At 33.8% G+C, this 6,717-nt stretch overlaps 1 long non-coding RNA gene across 1 annotated transcript; it reads right to left on the bottom strand.

Annotated features, from left to right (window-relative positions):
* On the bottom strand, positions 4,548 to 6,217 carry LOC108662257. Its single transcript, XR_001928078.1, has 3 exons — positions 6,177 to 6,217; positions 5,447 to 5,520; positions 4,548 to 4,576 (listed from the first exon to the last, which is right to left on the bottom strand). It is a non-coding gene; the product is annotated as an uncharacterized LOC108662257 (long non-coding RNA).

Genomic DNA, 6,717 nt, shown 5'->3' with positions numbered 1-6,717 from the left:
TATAACTTAGTAAATTTTTGTATGTATGAATTTATTTTACTTACACATTACAAAAGATTTCTTACACGTGTTTCTATAAATATTGTTTTATATAAAAATGTTATATTTTAATCAATATTTTGAATAGTGATATTTGTCTATAAATCCTTTTAAAAAAATTAAATTATCTTTGGATTTATTTGAGCCGAAAACGACCAGTAATTGTTTAAAATAGAATGTTTAACAACGATTGCTCACAGGAAAGGAAAGAAACTGATATGTAAGCCTTGCGGGGTTCCGGTTGGCATTCCGGGTAATGAGTGTCAATCGGGATGTCACGACAGTTGTCATGGGCCCAAGGGAGGTTCCGGGTCGTGACACTAACTATCTAGCTTCCTTCAATTTCTTAGAAATGGAGACGTCCAGTGTTTGGGGTGGAATAAGAGGTGGTGGTACTAGGGCTGTTACAGGGGAAACAGCGGGTGGAACTGGATCAGCCTGAGCTTGGCTCGTAAGAGCAGCGAGAAAAGTCGCTAATGCTAAGCTGCCTCGAGTGACATGGCAGGTACGCCAGGAGCAGCAACAGGTGGTGGAGGAGGTACAGGAATGTCAGTAGACTCAACAGTGGGTGCTGCTCTAAAAGAAGAAGCAACTGACTCCTCTTCTATGGAATCCGACCGACTCTGTCTAGGGCGACCTCTTCCCCTACCGGTAGATCTAGTGATAGGTGGTAACTCATGTCGAGGAGGCATAATGATCTACAAAAAGAACGGGATTGGTTTAGATGACTTAAGACTTTATATGCAACTACATGCAACTAACTAATCTTAACTAGGCCACACTAACATTGTAAATTATTTTAAAATAAATTTAAATCCAAGAACTTTAAAAATCAAAAACTTCTTTCAAAACCATAAGCTTTTAAACCGAAAGATTTCATACCACTAGAATTGTCACGACCCGGAACCTCTCTCGGGCCCATGACAACCACCGCGAAGTCTCAATTTACACTCATTACCCGGAATACCAATCAGAACCCCGCAAGGCTTATGTATCAGTTTCTTACCTTTTCTGTGAGCAATCCTTGTTAAACATTCCGTTTTAAACAATTACCAGTCGTTTTCGGCTCAAGTAAATCAAAAAACAAAATTATTTTAAAAGGATTTATAGACAAATATTACTATTCAAAATATTGATTAAAATATAGCATTTTTATAAAAAACAATATTTATAGAAACATGTGTAAGCAAAATAAATTCATACATACAATAATTTACAAATTTATAATGTACAATAATAATTACAATGACAAGTGGCCCATAAATACACCAAGTTTTGGTGATAGTAACCTACTGTCTGTGAGATTGAGGGATCAACTGGAATCCTCGACAAAATCGGGTATCTACAAGCTACCACAGGCCTGAAATATTTGGAAAGGAGGTGGGTGAGATTTTGCAATCCCAACGATTAAACAAAAATTATTATAAATATTTAAAGGCAAGTAAAATGGAGGCTAGTTTAAACAACAAATCACAAACAATTTCATAAGGTTTTCAATTTATTTCTTAAACCATAAAATAATTGTAATTTACCAAAACAGTTGTTCAGGCTTATGACTTTATTAAAAATAGGGCTCAAGCCAAAAACTAATTCTCGGGGATACCTTGGCCGAGGCATCTAACCGAGTCCACCAAGGTTGTTAAGATATTTACATGTTAAACACATGTTAGTTTTGAAAACAAGTTGTTTCTTGGCGTTGGCCGAGTTACACATTCACGTGAGGGTTCGATGTAAAGTGAGCTCTAACACTACCCCAGGAGTTACCTTCCTCACCTCTACAACTGGAGTAACTATATAACCGAGTTTACCGTACCCCTCTAATAGGCTGTCCACAGAAGCCTGTCACTGCAGTGACTAAAGCCACCAATTTTAATAAAATTATGATAGTATAATGTGGTTTTTATTTATTTACCCAGCTTATATAGTAAAAGACAACTTACATAAATTCCCAGTGCAATTATAAAATATAGCCACATATACTCATATATCATAAGTCATTCATAGGAAAATATAGTTTTCAAGACAATTGGCAGCCTCCCATTTACTCAATTTCATAATCAAAAGTTTCTTATTTCAGATAATCAACACAATATATTTATTTGTCACATTTATTTCTAAAACATCAAAAATCTCATTTTAATCTCATTTTCATTTCATAGAATACATAAAGAGAATTTAAAAATAAACTCTAGACAATTTATAATAATAATAGGTTTACTCACCGTTTGTACAAATTAAATGCTTTCTAGGTGCCCTAATCACTGTTCGTCGGGTACGACTTCCTTTCCTTTACCGGAAGGCTCTCCTCCTAGACACAATGCAAAAATTACACAATTCACCACATTGATGCTAAATCACTATATAACTGACTTAAATCCTATGCTAATGCATGGTATGAAATGCAATAGCCTAAAACGGTTTAAACGCGGTATTAACCTGTTTTTGGCACTTTATCCGATAAATTGCTAACGCGCTCCATTTAAACTCCAAATTAATTTTTTTCAATCCTATACCTCAATTGCACCCAAATTGACTTAATGTCCCTCAGTGTGGTGCAAATTATCAGTCTCGATAGCAAATTACTAAAATACCCCTAGTGGGTAAAAATTCGTATTTTTACTCTGAAATTTCCCATTATTTTTCTAGGCTCATAATTCATCATTATGCATCATAATTCCTCAAATAAACATCAAGATCAGCCGCCAATATTCCCCTAGAAAATTCGGCATAATGGGTTTCAATGGGAGAAAATTATTTCTCTAGCTTATTTTTGCTATATTTCAATATAACCTAACTAAAATCACTTAATTCAATTAAAATCAACCAAAACTCAAGCTCAAAACTCATTCATGGAGGTTTGGCCAGCATGGGTGTTCATACCCACTTTCTAATTTTGCATGGAAATGAGAAAAAATGCATGGGTAGTGAAAATCACAAGGAAAATCAATGAAATTTACCTTTTTAATACTTGATTTCTTGATTTCTCTTGATTTTCCCCAAAATTTTCAGCTAGGGTTCTTATTTCTTCTCCCCCTTTTCTCTCCTGGTTTGGACGGCTTGAAGAAGATGAGAATTCTGAAATTTTGACCTTTTTAAAGGCTAAAATAATATAATATTATTTTATTCATTTTTTTAATGTTTTATTAATTCCTTAAATTCTAGCTATCCATTTGTTTCCAAATTTTCACCATACACTTGTCCCACATATCCATAGCTTAGATAAAATTCTCAGACTTATCCAAAGTCTTGGTGGAGTAATTTTCAAATTTACATTTTTGCCCCCGTAAAAGTCAAAAATTACATTTTTGCCCCAAAACTGAAAAATTGCCCATAGACATATTTTTCATCCCTTATACTCATACCATTCTCCAATTTGTCAAATTTGATCTAAATTCTCTCTAAATCTCAAATTTTGTCAGCGGGTGGTAAAATTACGATTTTGCCCCTATAGTCCAGAAATCACCGAAATTAAACTTTTTTACTTTCTATCATTAAATTATACTCCAAATAGTTAATCTTGGTCAAAAATTTCACTCCATGATCAAATTATTATCTTAGGTGGCAAAATGACGATTTTACCCCTAAACATCAAAATTTTCAATTTTTCCCCAAATGAACCCTCGAACTCCAAACAATCATTTTTAGTCATTCTTGGACTGTAAAATATTAAATTTCATCCTACGATTCCTATTTGAACTAGTTCGAGGTTAAATCAACTCAAGTGTACTGTTAGGTGCAATACTGAGTTTCGTCTATTCTTAGGGACTTTCCTAGCGTAATAACATGCTACTCAGTGCATGTATGTCATGACATGTGTTTATAGGGTCGAGTTTTACAGAAAGTCCATTTATGGTCACTCATGCCTTCAGAACCTTTGTTACTCACTTTAAGTGGTTTTATAACTTTATAATTGATTTTGTGTCACGACCCGGAACTCCCCATCGGGCCCGTGACAACCGCCGCGAGGCCTCGACAGACATTCTTCACCTCGAATGCCGATTGAAACCCCGCAAGGCTTAGCATCAACTTCCTCATCTCCCCGGTGAGCAACAGTTATTAAATCTCGCATTTCAAAAAAAATCATAAGTTATTTTCAAATAAGAACAATAAAATATTATTTTTTTGGCTCACAGGGGTATTTTCGTAATTTTTCGTCGCAAACCTCAAAACTTGCTAAAAATGTAGTAGGTAAGCAAAATATATATATTTAATGATTTAAAAACAATTAAGTATCTAAAACGTTCATTTGAAAGTAAATTGTTGACAACTATTACTATTTAAAAATAATAAATAAAATATTCTATTTTCTCATAAAATAAATTTTTATAGAAATATTCGTAAATAATTTTTCGCACATGAAAGTAAACTAAAAATTGTATGAATAGAAATACAGATAACCAAAATATAAGTTTTGATCTGCAATGACACGTGGGCTCCAATTGACCAAGAGGATGTAAGACTGTGAACTCTTACTTTCTATAATGCAGTTCCGAGCTTAGTTCTCGTCCTACTCGACTATCTACAAACTGTCCTGAGCCTGAAAAATGTATAGGAAGAAGGGGTGAGATTTTATAATCCCAGTGAGTAAACATATACCATCTAAAGTATCTAAAGCCGAGTAAATGGAGACAATTAAAATAAGTCATCATACCGTAATTTCATTACCTTTCAGTTCATTTCAACCAAATAAAATCAATCCATATAAATCGAGTAATCAACTTGGCTTATGAATTTCTTAAAACTTTGGCTCGTGCCAAAACTCATACTCGGTGATACCTTGCGCAGGGCATCTAACCGAGTCCGCCAAGGCTATTAAAATTTTGTATACACTTAAAATATATTTTAGTTTGAGAAAAATACAGCCGTTCCTTGGCGTTGGCTGAGTTCCCCTTCACGTGGTGGTTTGGCGTGAAGTGAACCCTAAGCTTTACCCCAGGAGATACCCTACGCGCCTCTCCGTTCGAGGTAATAATATAATGGAGTTTACCGTGCCCCTCTAATAGGCTGGTCCACGGAACCCCCTCTGCAGTAAATAATTAATATATACTCCACCAATTCAATAAAATTCATTCTAGCATGGCATGGCAATTTATCACAATCTAGCCTCTCAAGGCTGAATACACAATACAAATAATTCTGACACCAAAATCAATTTAGCCATTCATGCTCATATATTGTCATAAGCCATTCAATTTAAAACCATAAATTTACAACACAAGCAGGCAGTCTCCAATTACTCTATTTTCAAAACCAATATTCGATTTTTCAGAAAATTTATAAAATCATTTTATAAAATCACAATTTCTCTTAAAACATAACAATTTACCATTTAAACTCATTTTTTTATAAAATCACACAATTGTATAAAACTACTCTAGATAATTAAGACGATAATAAGTTTACTCACAGTATTAGGAGTAGAAATACTCCTATCTTCCGCCCTCGGGTGCAGTCTCTTACCCGAAACAATTGACTCACCACCTATCCATAATCCATGACACAAAATTCAGTAAATTGTGTCAATTTATCATAAATTATTTCAGGCTCTTATCCATGCGTATGCACTAGATAGGATTTGAAATGTCTAGACAATCGCTTAATTGCGGTGTCCGACCTAACTCGCCTATACACGGTGTAAATTCCTAAAATCCCCAATTCGACTCCAATTCCATCCATTTCAATTTCAATTATCCAATTATATCCACAATACCTCAATGACTGTGAATTTGGTCCAATTTATCAGTCCGGACTATAAATTACGCTTTTACCCCTAGTGGGTAAAAATTTCAATTTATTGCACCGAAAATTCCCATTTAATTTCCAACCTCATAATTCATCATTTTTCCACCCAATTCTCTTAAAATAAAGTCAACCTCATCCTCACATACCATTGGCTAGATTCGGCCTAGGGAAATTCATGGAGAAGATAAATATTTTTCTTGTTGTTTTACTCATAAACATGCTAAACTAACACTAAACACTAACATAGCTCAAAATCAAATTTATCTAACAACTTTCTCTCTCTAAACCCATATGACCAGAATTCAAATCATCCTCAAATCACATGATTCAACCATGAAAAATGATGGAAAATGCATGGGAAAGGTAAAGCACAAGACAAATTTAAGAAATGTTACCTTTTTTCACTTGATTTTTGAATTTCCACCTATTTTCCCTTTAAATTTCTTAGCTAGGGTTTTATTTTCTCCTTTCTCTCTCTTGTTTCTTGCTTGGCCGAATGTTGAAGAAGAAGAATGGGTGGGCTGATTTTTTTATGCCTTTTTTATTGTTTAATGAAATAATATTATTTTATTCATATTTTAAATATTTTATTAATTCATTTTTTTTTCTAGCCATCCATTTGTCCTACTTTTTCCACCATGCATTCCCTTTGACTTATCCAAGTCTTAAGTGAAATTTCCAGATTTTTCCAAAGTTTTGGTGGAGCAAATTCTTCAAAATTACACTTTTGCCCCCGAACTTTTCAAAAATTACATTTTTACCCCAAAAATTGAAAATTTGCCATAATGCATAATTTTCACTCCTCATACTCATTTCACACTCCAAATAATTAAATTTGATCAAAATCCTTTCAAAAATTAAATTTTTGATTTCGGGTGGCAAAATTACCATTTTACCCTTTTACTCCAAATTATACCGAAATTAAAATTTTTCACT

The sequence above is a fragment of the Theobroma cacao genome, chromosome 1 (genome assembly GCF_000208745.1).
Source record: "Theobroma cacao cultivar B97-61/B2 chromosome 1, Criollo_cocoa_genome_V2, whole genome shotgun sequence".
Classification (NCBI taxonomy): domain Eukaryota; kingdom Viridiplantae; phylum Streptophyta; class Magnoliopsida; order Malvales; family Malvaceae; genus Theobroma; species Theobroma cacao.
The sequence above is the reverse complement of the archived record's forward strand: the minus strand, read 5'-3'. Positions and strand labels throughout refer to the sequence as shown.